The sequence below is a fragment of the Muntiacus reevesi genome, chromosome 7, assembly GCF_963930625.1.
Source record: "Muntiacus reevesi chromosome 7, mMunRee1.1, whole genome shotgun sequence".
NCBI lineage: Eukaryota > Metazoa > Chordata > Mammalia > Artiodactyla > Cervidae > Muntiacus > Muntiacus reevesi.
Window position 1 is genome coordinate 43,094,865 of NC_089255.1, and position 20,305 is coordinate 43,115,169.

Here is a 20,305-nt window from a genome sequence, read left to right on the forward strand (position 1 = left end):
AAGATCTGTTTAATACTGGTGGGGTTTCTTCTTGAAGAAACTGACTTGGCTTTTGAAACTGACGAAAGTCATTTGAATCTAGCTATAGACTTGAAAAAAGTGAAAGTTGCTCAGTTGTGTCTGTCTGTTTGCGACCCCATGGGTACATCCATGGCATTCTCCAGGCCAGGATACTGGAGTGGATAGCCTTTCCTTTCTCCAGAGGATCTTCCCAACACAGGGATTGAACCCAAGTCTCCCACTTTGCAGGCAGATTCTTTACCAGCTGAGCCACAGGGGAAGCCCTAAGGTTACCATATTGCTGAGGCAGGTGGTAATGTATTTGCCCTCTCCAACCAAGAGACATAATTCCACCTTTCGTCCTGATGTGGAGTCCCCCCCCCCCCATTTTAAAATTTAACTTCCTTTTGATAAATTTCAAGCATGTACCCAAATAGAGAGGATAGTATAATGAACCTCCATATCCCTGTCACTCAGTTTTCGTAGTTATTGACTCATGACCAATATTGTTTCTTTGTACCCCTATCGGCTTCTCTTCTTTCCCCATTGGATCATATGGCAATGGCTTAAATATGTTGTTGGATTTTTTATTGTTTATTTACATAACTATTAGTGGCTACAGCAAAATGCAAATAAAAAAATAAAACCTACTTTTAACCTTAGTTTACTGAAGGTAGCCATTCATCCCTTTACTCATTCAGCCAATATTTACTATTTACTAGTGTCAGAACCTTCTTAGGAGAAGCAGTAGAGAGAAACCTCATGCAAGGGAGACCAGTATATATCTTGTGTTGGGAATGATGGGCTGGATATGTAAGAACTGATGGAGTTGCTGGTTAGAGAGGAAGGAGCAGAGGACATCTAGAAAAACTGCCAAGTTTCTCTTTTGGGAGATTCAGTGGCAATGACAACTGGGCTACAGATACAGGAAGAGAGGAACAGATTCAAATCTGTGGAGTGGCCACATCCAGATGGGTGTGTCCAGTAGACGGCTCGTGGATGGTACAGAACAGTGGTTCTCAGTCCTGGGTACACGTCAGAATCTTCAGGGATGTGTTTGAAAGTACTGACCAGTTGAATCAGAATCCCTTGGGGTAGGGGTCTGAATATCTGTAGCTTTTAAGAGCTCCCGGGTGATTATAATGTATAGTCAGGATGGAGAATTTCTGGTCTAGAGATTATTAGAAGGAAGGTATACGTGTGTTTTGTGCTTTTAAGATCATGCAAAGCTTTTGCTACCCCATAATGAGATTTTGTTTGAAGTATTTAATATCTTCAGGTGAGCCATCCCTACTTTCTACCAAATACTATTAATAATGAAGATTTTTAAAAACAAGTACTTCATGTTCTCTATCTGATTTGGTGTTAATTTCTTTCATACTAATGAATGTACTTAAATGTTTCAAAATAATTCAAGCGGATTTCTCAATGGGAGTTGCTGTCCTGTTGAATGGGGCAATTCATTGTATTCCTTGGTATCCTGCCCTTGGCTCACAAAAGGCCAGTGGCCTCTTCCAGCAATCTGGTATCCAGAGTGCCCTAAGGATACATTGAGGACTGCTGTGTCTTTACACACCTTTAAAGAAGTTATTTGTCATTTTCACTCTTCTGTACAAGCACTTTTGCTTCATACAAAATTACTGGTTTCAGTTATGCAAAGAAACTCCTTATATAAGTGGTCTCTGTGCTAACAAACTAAAGAAAGAAACTAAACAGACATAAAAAAATATTGTTTTGCACTGTTGGAGGGATTTTGAGCATATTTGTTCTAGTACCAAATCTAATTTTTATGTCTGTACAGAGATGCAAATTAAGCAGTAGGTAAGAAATGGTCAAATATTGAGATTTAAAGCAAAATACTGCTAATGTGTTACGCAAATTGAACAGCAGTGATGAAGATGTATTCATTTCTTGTTTGCTGCTATAACAAGTTATCACAAACTTTGTGGATTAAAATAGTACAAATATATTATCTTACAGTTCTGCAGGTTAGGTTCTATAGAGATCTCACTGGTCTAAAGAACTGTGTTCCTTTCTGACGGAAAGGAGAGAAAGAATTCTGGAGAGAATTCTACAGTCCCCCTTCCTCCATTTTCAAAGCCGCCAACCTTGCATCTCCATGTGTCTTTCACCCATAGTCGTTCCTCTGAACTGAGCCAGTAGGTGTTCTTTGACTTTAAGGGCCCATGTAATAGCATTTGGCATATCTAGGTGATTCAAGATACTCTCCCCATCCCACGGTCCTTAATTTAATCGTATCTTCAAAGTCCCTCTGTCCATGTAAGGTTGTATACTCACGGGTTCCGGGAATTAGGGCATGGACCTATTTGAGGGCTATTATTCTGCCTGCATGCATGCTCGGTTGTGTCTGACTCTTTGTTACCCCATGGACTGTAGCCCACTGGGCTCCTCTGTTCATGGGATTCTCCAGGCAAGAATACTGGAATAGGTTGCCATGCTTTCCTCCAGGGAATCTTCCCTATCCAGGGATCAAACCCACATCTCCTGTGTCTCCTGCATTGCAGGTAGATTTTTTACTGCTGAGCCACTGGGGGATGCCCATTATTCTGCCTACTACAGAGTTAAAAAAAAAATGAATTGTTCAGAAAGGTAGAAATGCTTCACGTAACAGATCGAATTATCTTACATTTCATTGTGTAGGATTGAGAAGGTTTAGGGTTCCCGAGTTGATTAAGTGAGTTCTTGTCTTGACTCTGCAAATCCTGTTTTGTGGATACGGGCACTAAAGGCTTTTAGTTTTCTTGGAGTGTTTGGCATCGGATCAAGTGGACAGGTTGAAGTCCAGTGGCTCCTCCCTTGGCCAGACTTTCTGGGGCTGTGGGTGTGGCCTCTGAGGCCTGTGCTGCTTTTGGCATTTCTCCAGCTCTGGAGAGTTTGCCTGCAGTGTGCAAGTTCCAAGGTCTTTGAATAGCACCAAAGAAATGTGAGATTTTTATTTTATGCTGTTATGTCTGCCTGTCACATTATGCTATATTTATTAGGCTCTAACCTGTGGAAATTGGAGGAAAAATAACAATATTCTAGAACTTTACTGTAGTGGTATTTATCCTAGCTAATTTCTAAGTGTGGTTTAATTTCCATACATTAGGTAGGTCAGCCCCACAAAGCATAAAACCATTGCTTGCCTAGTGAATGAAATGGATCACTGGGTTATTTTTTAAAACCATCTCTGCAGTAGGATATAGCCAGAAATTTTTGGTGGAGATTTTAAATGTTGCAGCTAATTTTGTAACGAGTCCCCTCTCTATCCACTTCTAGACAGGTCAGCAATACAGATCTGAAGGTTAAACTTAGGGCTAGCTGTAGAATAGCAAACCATCCTGATTTTGGCCAAGACTGAGGGATTACTAGGGAGTTGGGATCTTTAGTGCTAAAACTACTAGAGTTCTGGGCAATTAGGGACAATTGAGCCCAAATATGTTTAAAAACAGCTCTTGTAGAAAGTGACTGTTATGCTGATGAATTGTGAAAGTAGAAATTTTGATTGAACAAAATAATGACAGTAACTTCCAGGGTTTGGGTTGAGGATGAGGGTGAAACCTAACTCTTGAAAAATCTGTATCCACATACATATGTTTGCCTCAAGTCATCTTAGAAGAACCAACAACATTTATGAAGTGTTAGATTTCATAGCCGACTCTTTCATTTTCCCAGTGTTACCTGTGTACCCCTGCATGATGTCTATGATGTAAGTAAGTGGATGCATCTTGTTGAAGACTTTTATTCAGCCTTTCCTCCCTTCTCCGTAATGCCTTGCCATGTCCTCACCCACAGCGAAGTCAGACTGAGAAATCAGGAATACTAAAGACCCTAAAGCCTCATTGATTATATTTCTCTGACATTTATTTGGAGATTTTTATTCTCTAAGCCACTGATTCAAAGAGATTGTAAGTGTACTTAAAAGAGCAATTCATTAGCTTCCCCAGAATAGAATTTGACTTTTAGGAGCTTTTTTAAAAATGTGTTTGTTTCCTATCTTCTAAATGGTTCTAGCTGGTAGGTACAAGGAATTCTTTTTTTTTTCTTTTTCTTCAAAAAAAAAAAAAAAAGATTGAGCACTGTCTGTCATAGAAGTAAGATTTGGGTTTCTGATGAGAACACAGCTTGAATAGATTGTGAGTTAACTCTGATATTCTTGTCAATCCCTTTTTGGGGCTCCTTCCTTCTAGGACTCTCAATCCTGGTTTCATTTTGTTAAGACTAACTTCTTTTCAGTTTTGAATCTCAGCTGGGTTGTTTCGTGAATCAAACACACTCTAGAAGAAATGAAAGGAGATGAAATCCTTATGCTGTTGATTAAACTCAGCTTCTTTTATTCCTTTCCAAAGAGAAATTACAGAGTCAATGTAAATAGGCGATCCAAATGACTCAAACTACCCTGCATGCAGGGTTTCTTTGGGAGTAATAGGAATGTTTTGGAACTAAATAGAGATGATAGATATGCAACATCTTAAATGTACTAAATGCCATTGAATTGTACACTTTAAAGTGGTCCATGATTAATTTCATGTTTTCTGAATTTTTCCCTCAAAATAAAAATGTTGAACTTCAAGAGGAAGGAAAAAAAAAAGACTGTTTCTCCCTATTCAAATTCTGGAGGAAATCTCATCCATTTTAATACACTCATGTTTTTAGATTTATAAACCAAAATTGTTGTCCTGTCCTATGCCATTACTGGGAGAAGATATTTGGACTTAAAAGTGTCTGCCAGCAGAGCCAGTCAGGAAATTCAGAGAGTTAAGACACTAGTTGTTTATTATTAAGATACATATTTTTGTTGCTTAATTATAAACAGCCTATAATTTACAAAGCTGATTGCAATAAAAAATTTTTTTAAGTTTAACAATTTAAAACACCGGACTTTTTCCACTTCTCATGGGATAGAAGTTATATCAACTAAGTTGGAAACTTTTTTGATACCCTGTAGTAGCGGTCTGCGATTGGGTATGACAAAACAGAAAGAGTCCAGATGTTGCAACTTTAATGAAATGTGAGCATGGTAACAAATTTCATATATAGAAATGTCTTTTATTAAAACATCTCCTTAGATATTCCCAAGTGCTGGCAGCTGATCAAAGTGCGACAGGCACTTATTTTAAGGGATGTCTACATAGGGGTAAAATGGTAAAACTTTAAGGTTTTTAATTCCTTCTAGATTTAGAGACAACTTTTTTGACCTTTTGCAGAAATGTAACTAGGCAACCAGTATAGCACTTAGCTGGTGCGCAGCATCCAAGCTTTGTAGCTGTTGCATCATTTTTTTAAATGCTATTTAAATCTGTCATTTAGTTTTGGCATATGCTGCCATGTAACCTTTAATTCCTTAGAAATATCATACAAACCTAAGATAGCATGGTTCCTAGAAGCCTAGCATCCTCTGATGTTAATAAACAGCAGTAACAGAGTAGAGAGGTAACCGAATGTACTGTTTTGTAATTGGACATTAAGAAGGTAGTTTTTAGTTTTGGTGTGTAAAGGTGTAAGAATTTAAAACCATATCCTCAGCAGGTGGTTATGAGCATTCCTCACAATATGATGAATGGAAAATGTACTTTCATAGAGATTAGAGCTGGCTTTTAGTCTAGTGAAGTGGACTTGACTTCGCTGGATAGGTGGTAACTAGAAATACTTAGTTTGATCAATAAGCAGGAAATATTGAAAGCTTCTTAAGTGTCAGATGCTATATTAGATATATACTATGTTCATTTTCTGTAGTAACTAACCTTGTAATTTTTCAATGTTTTCTTTATTATGCAAGGAATATGTATGTAAGATTTTTAAAAATTTGAGTAGTAAACACAGGAATAAGTAAAAAAGAGTTCTTTCCAAACACCAACTTATAGCCCACTCCTTGGAGATAACCACTCTTAATAGTGGTCTTGTGTGTCTTCCAAAAATTTTCCATCTCTTGGTTAATCTGTACTGAGAAGGTACGATGAGTGCCATTAAACCATCTGTTTGTAAACTTTTTTCAGGACTAAATCTTTTCAAGACACCATTTGATGCTTTTTAAAGAGTAAAAATGTCAGAACCAATGTGATGCTAACAGAGGGCTGGTGATAGGGAGAATGATGACTGAAGACTGTTACTGTGTAATTTTAGCTTCTGTAAGATTTACATACAGAATACAAGTAATAAACCTTAAGGTAGTTCCTTATCATTTTCAAAGTCATCTGGAGTATGTTGTCACCCTTTATCCTTTTGATGACCCTGTGATGCAGAAATTGTTTACCTTGCTTTACAAAGGAGGAAGCTGTGGTTCCCAGAGGTTAGGTAACTTGCCCATGAACACAGATGACGAGTGACAGGAACGGGACAAGAATCTGAGGTCTTTTCCAAGTCTTGAACCAGACTGCACTGGCAACCGTGAGGAAGAAAGGAACTCTGTAGGGCCCCTGTAGTGAGAGGCCAGACGTGAAGGAGAGGATGTTAGGCTTACAGTCTGAAGATCCAATTGTGAAGTCGTCCTGATTCTGCTCCTTGGGGAAGACGCAGTCCATACGCCCTGCTCACAGTTCCCTAACTCGCTGTGTCTGTTCCTGTTTTGTTTGTTTGGGGAGTACTGGCCGGAGGAGTTGGTTCAAAGGGTGGGCCTGCAAGCCAGCAAGGGTCAATAGAGTCTTTCTTCGAAATTTTTCAAGTTGAGGGAGGAGAGGTCCCATCCTTTGCTGCCTCAAGGTAGTAAGAATCACTAAGGCGATGTTTCAGTCTCCTGAGAGAGTAAAGTCTGATGCACAGAGGGGAAGCAAAAGAGAGAAAGACAGAAAGATAAAGGGAAGAAAAGAGAGCCCAGTGAGAACTGGAGTCCATCCATCCAGTTGAAGTGAGCCAGTATAGTCCCATTTTTTTATCTAACCTAATTCAAGTTGCTACTGAAAGAATCCTATTATCTTGGGGCCTTCGTTTCCTCATCTGTAAAATGGGGGTTTTAATATTTTCTCTGAAATACTGCAAAGGTGAGTTGAGATAATGAATAGGAAAGTTCTTTGTAAATTTTAAAGTCCTATACAAATGCAAGATAGTATTATTCATTGATATGTTGTATTGAGCTAGGGAAAAGTTGAAAGAATGAAGCTACCACTCATTTAAAAAATAAGAGTTGAGAGCTTTGTAAGAACCATCTGATGTTATATAGAAGTAAATGAAAGCTGCCAGAATTCCCAGATTTTCTTTTGGTATCCCTTTTCAAATACTCTTTAAGTTCTAATAAATACCCATCGAAAATACAGGGGTAGGTCTTTCCTCACTGGCTCAGGTTAATCCAGTGAGTTCCTCTTTTCTATCTTCTGTCCTAATCTATGGTAAATACACACACACTAACACAAACCAAACAAAAATGAACAAAGCATCGTATTAATATTTCAACATTTTATCCTTTTCACTTAAAAGAGCTTTACAGATTTTAAATGATATTTTGACATCATCAAAGAAAATCAACCTTAAAGTAGTTATTCTGTTTAGTTATGACATAGTTGAGGCAGTTCTTTGGATGGGAGGTTAGTTTGGGGCTTAGATAGGGTCAAAATCCATCTTTTACCTTAATCGACTTATATCTTTGATATATAAACTCTAATCAAAGTCTACTTGAGATTATATCTTATGCATGTCACAGGAAGCATCACTTCACCTCTATAGCATTATTTGCTGTGTATAATACTGTCTCTCAATGAGAGAAAACAGATGGCACCTCTGAAATCTGTTCTCTTTCCTCGATTTGCTGTTTAGGCAGTTTTTATTGTAACAAATATATCTTTCTTTATATTTGACCATTAAAACAGAAAGAATGGTTTAAAGTCTCAATCTCAGTGGAATGTCGTATGTAGAAAGGTTGAAGGCACCATAGAAGTATGATCAGTAAGTGTAAAGAAGCATGACATAGCAAACTGGATGTCAAACATCTCTCATATTTTAAAAATCCGAGAGATACATCCACCACCTTCACTGTTCTTACAAATCTATACTTTTGCCTTACAGAATTGCCAAGACAGGAAGGGCAAATTGGTGCTGTTCGACCACCCTACTCCACATCTCACCTTGCTGTTATTTATTTTTGTCTGGGCTTGATTTCAACCCCATGAATGTCAGTGTTTTCATATAAATCGAGAACTTGGAATAAGTTCTTCTTCTGAATAAGCGTAGTCTTAACCCTCAGCAACTGTCAGTTGCACTGAAAGCAATGACATCCTTAAGTCAATTAATTTTAGGAGAGCTTGGTAAAGAGAATATTTATAAGGACATGGGCAGAGTCTAGGGAAACCACAAGGGAGGATGGACCTTCTCAGGGCTCCTTTACCCACCCATAGACCTGGAGGGATGAGGGCTAGGAGGAGAGGACCCTCCTGCGTGGAACTGTGGCCTCCAGGAAAGGGGTGTGGCCCGATTATAATGATCCTGCCAGCAGGGGTGCTGGGAAACAAATACCCTGAAATCATTCTCCTCTCTCCTCTTATCTGCTTGTGCTCACTATTGACCAAACTCAACTGGAAGACAATGAACAAGGAAGCTGCCTGCTGAGTCCACAGTTTAGTCTCTTAGGGTGTAGAGCCAGGTAGAACGGAATGGAGATGGGTTTGGAGAGGCAAGTAGATGATATTTGCCACAGTTAATCATCATTGTGAAGGCCTTGCATGAAAGAAATAACACCCTCTTCTCCCCCAAATCTAAGCTGTCTTATCAAAAAATTGTTTTAACCAACTTTCACTTTTTCATTAATTGTGTTTAATCAGTTTCCTAGTCCATGTTCAAATGGACCCAGATGCGATCGGTAGCATTTGGAGAGACTTCGTTGTTTGTGTGGTAAAACATGATCAGGATGAGGTAAGGAGGTGATGAAACCACCCTCATGCTTGTCCTGCTCAGACTTGGGATGGCAACCTCAATTCACAGTTCAAGTTTAGAGGAAGGGGTGGAGAAAAGTAAGTAGACACCTCAGAGAAATTCTGAATAGTCCACATTCTTGGACCTCTCATACTCAAAGGAGTGACTTCTGTCCCAGAGAAGTACAGCATCCACCTCTGGTGGGTTGAGTAGGCAGTTTTCGTTTTTGTCCAGCTTGCTTTAATCTCAGATGAATTATTTTCACTCCTTTGACCTAGGGACCAGGATTACTTGCCTTGATCTAATCCAGATTAACCACTCTGATCCACTGAGAATGAGTAAATCAATTGAATCGGATAAATCTCCATAATTGGAAAGGTATTTGTGGTAGCATAAAATGATGGGCAAAAGAAAACAAATTTGGAGTACCACCCTAAAACATACAGTTCTGTGAACCAGAAACTCCCTGACTTGGGAAATGCTTGGACCAAGGATCCCAGAACAAAGTTGGGTCTATAACAGAAATAGTGAAAGACAGTGTGGTGTAATGAAAAGGACGTAAATTTTGAGACCTCAGCCTGGTACTGACTGTGACCATCTTGGAAAACTTCTGTGCTTTCACATTCTCAAATATCCTTGTGTGTAAAATGAGAGCAATTTAACTTGTTACAGAATTAATCGAAACCATATCTACAAACTAAAGGTAGTGTTTTCCACATGCTCACATTTTTTGGTGCATGCTTAGTTGCTTCATTTGTGTCCAATTTTTTCCAAACTTTTGGACTGTAACCTGCCAGTCTTCTCTGTCCATGGGATTCTCCAGGCAAGAATACTGGAGTGGGTTGCCATGCCCTCCTCCAGGGGATCTTCCCAACCTAGGGATCAAACTCGTGTCTCCTGTGTCTTTTTCACTGCAGGCAGGTTCTTTACCACTGAGCCCCTGGGGAAGCCTACTTTTTTTTGGGAGGGGGGTGGTATATTCTGTTTTTAAAAAATAGTCTTTCTTAACAGCTCTGTTGAAATATAATTGACATGCAGTATAACAGACATATGATAAATGATATGTATTTAAAGTTGAAGAATATTGACTGCATACATCCATGAAAGCATAGCCACCATCAAAACAGTGAACAAATTCATATAAAAGTTTCTTCATGCTCAGTAACAATCTCTCCTTTCCCTTCCCCATCTTCAGGCAACTAATGATCTGCTTTCTCTCACTCTAGAAGAGTTTGCATTTTCCAGAGTTTTATGTAAATGCAGAAATATATTATATTTACTTTTGACTAGCCTCTTTTGCTCAACATAATTACATGGAGATGCATCCATGCTGTATGTATGAATATTTTATTCCTTTTATTACTTAGTAATATTCTAAAATATTGGGATGCCACAATTTATCTGCTCACCTATCAAAGGAGTTCACTCCTTTGATATTTTAATTCTATTTCCCTTCTTCTTCCCTGAATAATAGTATAAGAAAAAATTTTATATTCCATGTTAAGACTGCTGACATTTCTACTAACATAATCTAGGAGTAATGTGATTTATAGGAATGGAGTGTAAAAGCAGGTATCTCAGTAGTTGTCTATTAATCCCAGGCTTAGGTTTAGTTCTGAGCTGAAGGCTGGTTCCTTCTGCTTTCTAGACTTTCTTTTGTTCTTTATCATAAATTAGCAACCCAAATGTCCATTAACTGATGAATGGATAAAATTATGGTGTATCTATACCATGGAATATTATTTGCCATAAAAAGGAAGTACTGATTTATACTACAATATGGATGAACCTTGAAATCATTATGCTATGTGAAAGAAATCAGGCACAACAGGCTATGTAATCTATGGTTCCATTTGTCAAAATGTCCAGAACAGGAAGATCCTATAGATACAGAAAGTAGATTCATGGTTTCAGGACCTGGGGTAGGGGAGGGAAAAATGGGGATTGACTGCTTAAAAACTATGGGTTTTCTTTTTTGGGTGACGAAAATGTTCTGGAATTTGATGGTTGTGATGGATGCACAATTTTTTAATTTTCTAAAATCACTGACTTTTGTATACTTTCAGTTCAGTTCAGTCGCTTAGTCGTGCCCGACACTCGGCAACCCCATGAATCACAGCATGCCAGGCCTCCCTGTCCATCACCAACTCCTGGAGTTTACTCAGACTCATGCCCATCGAGTCAGTGATGCCATCCAGCCATCTCATCCTCTGTCGTCCCCTTCTCCCCCTGCCCCCAATCCCTTCCAGCATCAGGGTCTTTTCCAATGAATCAACTCTTTGCATGAGGTGACCAATATATTGGAGTTTCAGCTTCAGCATCAGTCCTTCCAATGAACACCCAGGACTGATCTCCTTTAGGATGGACTGGTTGGATCTCCTTACAGTCCAAGTGACTCTCAAGAGTCTTCTCCAACACCATAGTTCAAAAGCATCAATTTTTTGGCACTCAGCTTTCCTCACAGTCCAACTCTCACATCCATACATGACCACTGGAAAAACCATAGCCTTGACCAGACAGACCTTTGTTGGCAAAGTAATGTCTCTGTTTTTTAATATGCTATCTAGGTTGGTCATAACTTTCCTTCCAAGGAGTAAGCGTCTTTTAATTTCATGGCCGCAGTCACCATCTGCAGTGATTTTGGAGCCCAAAAAAATAAAGTCTGACACTGTTTCAACTGTCTCCCCATCTATTTGCCATGAAGTGATGGGACCAGATGCCATGATCTTAGTTTTCTGAATGTTGAGCTTTAAGCCAACTTTTTCACTCTCCTTTCACTTTCAAGAGGCTTTTTAGTTCATCTTCACTTTCTGCCATAAGGGTGGTGTCATCTGCATATCTGAGGTTATTGATATTTCTTCCGGCAATCTTGATTCCAACTTCTGCTTCTTCCAGCCCAGCTTTAAAAGGGTAAATTTTTATGTGCATTATATTTCACTAAAGCTGATTTTTAAAAAAGCAATCTGTGCAACTTTGCTGAAGGAAATGTATTCAGGCACAGCAATTAATTTAGTTTCACATTTTTCACTTGCTAAAGAGATAACTTAGAGCTGCTTACCTCATTGATCATGCTGTACCTGCATTTCCAGGTCACGAGCATGAGGTGGAACTTTCTAGAATGAGGAAGTAAAAATGTCGCATCTGTAAATAAGTCATGTTTGGGGAGGTAGTTCAGTATCATACTGTTTTTGGTTTACTTGAGATGGTGAAGGGCCTGGAGCCACTTTGACTTTTGTGTCTTTTCCTTTCCTTTTAAAAATAACATGCTTTCAGATTGTCTCACCACTCTTTCCTCTAGCCTTAGTTAACCAGATACAGGATATCCTGTCGGTAAAACATCTTAGCTAAATCAGATTATTTACCAAGCTCCTAACAGCAATAGACAGAACAGAGTGACAAAGTAGACGTCCAAATATTCAAAATAATCCTTGGGAAAGGAAAGAAGCCAGTAGCATAGAATTAGCAGTGATTCAATTAGAGGAACAGCTTTGGTTTCCAGCAGCTGTGGAGGATGGGAATAAGGACAGACTTCCTCCTTTTCTAATTGTCTTCCTTCACCTGGTAAAACACCACCTTATATAGAAGGCTTTTAGCTGCTCCACTGCTGTGAATCAGGACCAACATTGTAATATCTGGAAATAGAGCTTCATCTGGTCTATTCCAAATAAACCAGTGTTTCCTGGGTACTCAAGCTTTGTAGTTGAGAAATGGCATGTTTTCCCCCTGCTTTTGAAAATCTTACTTGCCGAGGCTTGAGTTTTGGTGTCATGTAATTTAAATTAGAAAGTAAATCAAAGGATTACCCCAGGGTGAAAGTAAAACCCATGTAACTCTACCCAGAAATGTTCCCTTTGCTTTTGCTGTGATTTAACAAAGTTTTCCCAAGGTGATTTGAAAATTTTTATGTCAGTGTGTGTGTTTATCTTGGATTTTCTGATACAGTCTTGCCAGTTTCTGGTGCACTACAAAAAATTGTGTAAGAGAAATTTCCACTTTACCCTGACTCTGGAAGAACATGACTCCCAGGGCTGTTCCTTTTGAGTATTACTCTAAAATATATCTGTTCATTTATATATTAAACATCTGCAATGCAAAGCATTCCTGTAAGATGATTAAGTGACTTCTCTAGTAATAGGATGGGCTTTGTAGGCATGAGCAAGCATAGCTCTAGATTCTGTGTGCACATGTGTGTGTGAGTGAAAGATACCATACATCCTGAAAATATATGGATGTATACACATATACACATTAAAGATTATTGGTGAAACATACATACATTTTCTGACTTTTCTCCCTGTCTTTAAAGACTCCTGTTTGCTTCTTCCAGCCCCTCCTTTCTCCTTCTTCCTGGAAAGCCATGATCTGGATTCTTTTTCTTTTACCTGTCATTCCCCTGCTTTTTCTTAAATTGTTTAGTGTCACCTCTTTTTGAAATGGAATCATACTTTTTCTCTGGCTTAGATTTTTACCCAACATTATATTTTGAGGATAACTAGGTGGATATATGCAGCTGAAATTCACTCATTTTCCCTGCTATCTAGTATTAATTAGTACATCAGTATTTCTTCCTGTGTATAAAATATCCCACACTTTTTCTGTTAAACCCATTTGGGACATTTGGGTTGCTTCCAGTTTTTTGCTCTCATGAAAGTGCTGCACAGTACACTCTGTATGTGTGTCTTAGTCCTCATCCAGGAGTTCTTCTCGGATGTATACTTTGGAGTTCAGTTGCTAGGTCATACAATATGCAATGCGCAACTTTATTAGGTAATGCCAAGTCGTTTGAAAGTGATTACACCGATTCATTCTTCATTAGCAGTGTAAAAGTGTGACTTTCGCTCCACTTGTTAACACTTAATTGTTCTCTGAATTTTTGTTTTTGTTAGTCTTACTGCAAATTCTGAAATTTGTTTTGGTTAACAAATATTTGGTTGGGTTTTTATTTTGCATCATCTTATTGAAAGAGACAAGAAAATAAATGTGTTTGTTCACTACATTTGATAAAATTAAGTGGACCATTGCTAGATTCTGCCAATAGATATATTTCCAAGTAATAGCCAGATCGCTTCTCAGCCTTTTGGCTAAGATCAAGTGTAGTATCCAAGTAATAGCCAGCCTGAGAGTCTTGTTCCTTTCCTGTTTTTTCTTTAAGTTTTTCTTTATTAGATATTTTTGATATGCAAAAATTTCAACAGGTAAAACAGCGCAAAGATGTATGAGGAAGCTAATTTCTCCTTTCCCCTTTTACCCTCCCCCCAGCAGGTTACCAGTGTTAATGCTAGCGTATATCATTCCACATTTCTTTCATATTCATAAATATGTAATAGATTTATGTTAGCTTGTGACTAAGATTGGCATTTATTAGATCAAAAAGAGTTGAATATCAGCAGTTTCATACAGTTCAATCACACATGCACACATATCCTATCTTTGAGGATTTTTCAAATGTAAGCATTACCATGCAGCTGTGTTTTCATGATAAATGTCACAGACATTCATCTAGCTCATAGGCGTGGCTCTCACTCACTCATGTTAATGATTGCATCATGTTCACTCCTCTGTCCCTGTGGAGAAAATTAACATCTCCCTGGGTTGACTTGTGGTGCTTCACCCTGGTTGAATCCCAAGATGGGGGAGGGACAGGGGGCTGAGTCAAAGGACACATGTATCTCCAATTTAAAAGTGTATTGCCAGATTCCTTTCCCAAAAAGTTGTAACAGTTCAGGTTTCCATTAGCAAGTGTGAGAATGCTTGTTTTCTGTATTTAGTCATCACTGAGTATTATTACTCTTCTGGGTGAAAATTGGTGTTCTATTTTTACTTATATTCCCATGAATTTTGTTGAGTTGACCCTGTTTTCACGTTTTATTGTTCTTTTGCTTCTTCTGTGAATTGTTATTTCACATCCTTTGCTCATGCCTCTAAGATGATTTGACTCCTCAGTTTGTTGGGAGCTCTTAGTTTATTATTAATGATAGTAATTTTTTGTTTGTTCTATATGATACAGTTGTTTATTTCCCGGTATATTATTTGTCTTTGATTTTGTTTACATTATATTTTGCTTTCCAAAAATTTTTTAGTATTTAGCCACATGTATTTTTTCCTTTATGGTTTCTATCTTCGGAAGGCTTCTTCTGTCTAAGCCAGTAGCCTTCTAATTCTTCTTCTAATGCTTGTATTGATTTATTATATATATATATATATTCTATCTGAAATATATTTTGTATGACATATGAGTATAACTTTATGTTCTTTCAAATGTATAGCCAGTCTGATGACACCATTTATTTTATTTGAGTTCAAATGCAACTTTAGTCCTATAGTGTTTTACATATACATCTATCAATCTCTGTACCTTGTATTATATTTCCTGGGTCTGTTTTCTATTCCTGTATCAATATGATACTATCTTGATTATGATAGTTACATTTTAGGCTTTAATCTATAGAAAAGCAACTGAGTCCTATTTTACTCTTCTTTTAAAATGTTTCTTGGTATTATTTGGCATTTTTTCCCATATAAGGGTTAAACTGGTTTTGTTTCAATATAAAATGTCATTGGAGATTCTGCTTAAGACAGAATTAAAATTATATATTAATTTGGAAAGGATTAACTTTTTTACATGCAGTTTTTTCCATCCAGGAATCATGTCTGTCTGTTCAAGTCTTGTTTTATATCTTCTAAAAATACTGTCAAATGGTTTTCAAATAAACACTGAACTTTCTTCTAAAGTGTGTTCCTCAGTATATAAGAGTTTTTATTTCTTTTGGAATTGAAAATTTGGTTAAATGGTTAGATAAAAGATAAATATAAATAACGTTTCTATTCTTAAGGCTAAAACTTATTCTCAGGCTAAAATGCAGAGGAGTCCCTAGGTCCCATCTCCAGGGATGGATGTGGTAAGCTGACTTAAAGACTGTTAAAGGAGGGCTTTGTACCGCCTGACCTCGTTCCAGCTTTGCTGCCATGGGGCAGACAGAGGCTGTGCTCTGAACTTTGTGTGGTTAGGTACATCGTTTCTTCTCCCAGTGCTAGATTGGCCGTGACTTATTTAAAGGTGGGTCTTAGAGGAAACTAATGACTGTATTTACATTTCTGTTTTCTTCGAAGTATACTTTTATCTGTTTGTACAGAAGTTCATTTGAAAATAAAATCTCAAGATATGAAGTTGATGAGGAGTATTACTTATTGGATAATAACTTATCATCAGTTTAAAAAACATCTACAGTACTCCTGTATTTACTTTTAAAGGCTGGCGTTTACATGTAGAAATATTTTTACTTCTTGGAAAACACTAGCCTAAGTAGCAGTGTAGACAGACTTCTTCATATTAAACCCATTAAAATGCCAATGAAAATGTCACAAAGAAAAATTTTCAGTAGTACAACCTCAGTATTCAAAAAACAAATCAAAGAAGAGTTTTCAAAATAACTAATTTTTAACTGTTAGAATCACAAGGAACAAAATTACAAACAAACAATAAACTTTAAAATTATCTGATTCAGAACAACAAAGTCTCAGAGTTCAAAAATGATTCAACTATGCTCTAAATGATAAGAAAGAAGATATAAAGCTGTGATGCAAAGGCCATGTAGTAAAATTGCAATATCATAATTAAGGACATGTCTAGAAGTAGTAAAGAATACATTGATAACTGCTAAATATCAATAGTTAATTAGGGAAGTATGCTTATTAACTACTAAATGAATTCCAAAATTAGGTTGCTTAAATAAATGTGCATAGACAGTGGTGAATCAAAATAACTCATTTATAGAAAATTGAGCATAGAATTTCAACTTAAAAATAATAAGTAAGTACATGAGCCAATAAAAGAAATACATTTTGAAGAATAAACAATTTAAGGTAAAAGTATTTTCAGAATTGATTAAAGACTTGGCCTATAAATGAAAATGAATACCCTGAGAAAGATATCAAGACATTTACTATTCATAGTATCTTCAATCTTCAGTGAAAAAGAAATTTTAAAACATTTGGAAAGAAAGTCCAGATAACTTTCAAATAATGATATCAGATGCAGCCACAATTAAGACCATGGACTCCCCAAGGAAATGAAACAACATCTGCTGTTCTTTTTATGGAAAAAAATGATCCAGGCAAGATAGCATTCATTTGGGAAAGCTAAAGAAAGATTTTCACATATCCCACCAACCCCAAATTGTCACTGACCTTACACTTTGATCCAGAACAAGAACTTTGTATTGTAGCGGCCTTATCAACTCAAGATGGAAGACGGAAAAATCAACTGAGGAGAGGTCAATGCTTCTGACCACATCATCCCATTTCAGAATAAGATTGTGATCTAAAGCTTAAAAGGAAGAGAAGAAGGGAGCTAATATTTAGGGAGCAACTACCATGTATCAAGTTCTTTACATTTTTTCATTTACTCTTATAAAACCCTGATGGTATGATCTCGTTTCAGATGAGAACACAGTTTCAGAGAGGTTTAAGGAACTTGCTTTGATAAGTGAAAATGAAAGTTGCTCAGTTGTGTCCAACTCTTTGCAATCCCATGGACTGTAGCCCGCCAGGCTCCTCTGTCCATGGAATTCTCCAGGCAAGAATACCGGAGTGGGTAGCCATTCCCTTCTTTAGAAAATCTTTTCTACCCGGGGATTGAACCCAGGTCTCCCACATTGCAGGTGGATTCTTTACTGTCTGAGCACCAGGGAAGCCCAAGAATACTGGAGTGGATAGCCTATCCCTTCTCCAGGGGATCTTCCCAATCCAGAAATTGAACCGGGGTCTCCTGCATTGCAGGCAGATTCTTTACCAGCTGAGCTACCAGGGAATCCCTGCTTTTATAAGTAGTAGAACTTGAATTCATGTCTTTCTGACCCTCCAGGAAAAGTTTCATAGTAACAGTTAAGAACTAAGAATAAGGTAAGACAGGTAAGGGCTGAAACCTGTAACTCAATTTTTTTTTTTTTTTACTTATGCAATAAAAGTCTAAGGCTATATGTAGAAAACAACAGAAAAATGAATGTGATGATTGTCATGATTGTGTGTAAGTTGGTGTACAGATGTGGTTTAAGTGAAAATCGTTTTACTCAATGCTTTCCAACAAACATATTTCAAAAGAAAGGAGACAGAAGTATATCTACAGTGTTTAATACCAATGGCATGTATTAAGCATAAATAAGAAATAGCAAAAACAAGATGAAATAAAGAAAGATAGTTAATTGTCCAAGCTTAATTAATCTGCATAAAACAGATGTACTTAAAAGTTCGTTAAAATATAAGACAGAACTATGTTACATTAAATTATAAGGAAATGGAGAATAATAATATCTGAGACTATCACAACAAAATGGATAAAGGGGAAAACCTTTAGAAGCATAAGGAAGAGTGTTGTGGGTTTTTTTTTTTTTTTTTTGCATTCATGGTCAGTTGTGTCTGACTCTCTGCAACCCATGGACTGTAGCCCACCAGACCCCTGTGCCCATGGAATTTTCCAGGCAAGAATACTGGAGTGGGTTGCCATTTCCTACTCTAGGGGATCTTCCCGATCCAGAGATCAAACCTGCATCTCTGGCACCTTTTGCATTAGCAGGTTTACCACCGTGGCACTTTACCACTAGTCCCACCTGAGCAAATAATGTTAAAAGTATAAGTGGTGACTCAGGCGAGGTCTCTTCTTGGTGAGGCAGCATTCCGGGAATGAAGGTTAACATCATCAGGTATGAACCAAGAGCCCTCGGGCCAGGGAAAAGCTTTGGCCTTTTGAAATTTAAGAGTAAATGTTGTACACCTCTGGGTTTACCAAGTAGAGTTGGCGAGTCAGGCTTTATCTGGAGTGGATGTAATTGAGTCAAACTATTCATTCATTTATAGTTAGGAAATGTATACATTTCCTTGGCTTAATCATCTTTGGGAAGAAGGAGACTTCCTAAGGTCCTGCAGCTGTAGAAGTGATGGCTCCTGTAGCTAATAAGGATGAAGACAGATGTGGGAGGCAGGGTTATGTCGCTCACAACTCTATGGGGAGTTGTGGGAATGAAGTTGTGGTGTTAAAAGGATAATGTTAGAATTAAGAGATGTCTGTTGAGCAAGGTTTACAGATGGAATCAAGTTTGCAGTTGAATCAGACCTCTCATGGTCACTTCAAGAAGGAGAGATGGATTGAGAAGTTTAACTGATGAAAAAGTTACTGGCTGAGTAAATGAGTGATCAAATTTGCTTTCCAGGGACATATGCCTATTTGTAATATGGTCTGTATTTCCCTGAGAAGATTATTACCAGGTTGCTTGGGCCCCTTCTTATCTGGTTTTGGAGGAGGCAGGGAACTCCTTTGGTGAAAGGCTAGATGGAACTCGTTGGGGTCAGGTCAGAGCATGGCTTTGGCCCTACCATGTTTGAGGCCAGGATCTCATAGCTTATAACAACAGCATGTCCTACAGTGTGTGGAAGAATAATGTTTTAAAGGAAGACCATGGGAAATATCTGCATAATAATGCTGTTCTTTCCTAGTCCTGCCTTGAAATGAGGTTGTTGGGAGGCAGGTCATTATGAAAGGGAGGGAGACCCTCTGACCATGGATTTAACACTCTGAGTGTTCTCTACAAGGTTCTTGCTCTCAGGGTATTGTTTCCATTTATTTTATTTTCCATCTATGGCCCTGGTTTCTCAAGTGAATTGTCTCTGTACTGTGGTAACCTATGTTAGAGACCACAGATTCTAGCTTACAGATCTCATATTCTGAAAATTTTGGAGTGGTATTATTCCAACCTTTGAGGCTAATATTACTGCTTACAAATGATTGTGAAGTATTTAAATTATACAGGAAAGGACAGAGAATTTCTTTCTTTCTAAGTGGTTCTTTTGAAAGACTTGCATGAATAATTTTAAGGATAGAAATAGCCCCTCCATTTAGGTTTTGCTGGGTCTGACGTAGATGTGTGTTGGGGTAAGTATAGGCCACAGATCTGGCCAGAAAGAAAGATTGTTCCCAGAGTTCTTTCCTTGCTTCCTCATCCCTGTTTAATAAAAAGTGAAAAATACAAGAAAGTAACATGAAACAAAGCTGAAAAGATAACTCGTTTAAAAACAAAGGGACTTCCGCGGCAGTGCAGTAGTTAGGATTCCATGTTTCCACTGCAGGTGACACAGGTTCTGTTCCTGGCCGGGTAACTAAGATTCCACACATGGCAGCGAAAGAGAGGGAGGGAGGGGAGAAAAAGTAAAGAAGAAAAAGAAAGGAAAATCCGTGAAAATAATAGCTCCAAGAAAGCCCAATGGGCCAAACAAAATAGCCACAAAAGACCAGGGAAGGTTCTTTGTCTGATTTAAAAATAGTAAGAACAACAGCAACAACAAAATGTTAGGAAGTGCATTGAATACAAATGTTCATTTCATTGCAGAGTCCTTCAGTTCTGTAAGTTTGCAGCCTCTGCCACCACAGGGAAGCACTTACCAGACAAGGGTTGCTATGGCCAAGTCACTATACCTT

General features: G+C 37.9%; 1 protein-coding gene and 1 non-coding gene across 3 annotated transcripts in view; both read left to right on the forward strand.

The window, feature by feature from the left end:
• The window catches only part of GNG2 (G protein subunit gamma 2), a 124,255-nt gene that overhangs the window by 19,613 nt on the left and 84,337 nt on the right, over nt 1–20,305 (forward strand). The gene's annotated exons all lie outside the window — the stretch shown is intronic.
• LOC136172813 (U2 spliceosomal RNA) lies at nt 13,900–14,091 on the forward strand. The gene has a single exon (XR_010664142.1). It is a non-coding gene; the product is annotated as a U2 spliceosomal RNA (small nuclear RNA).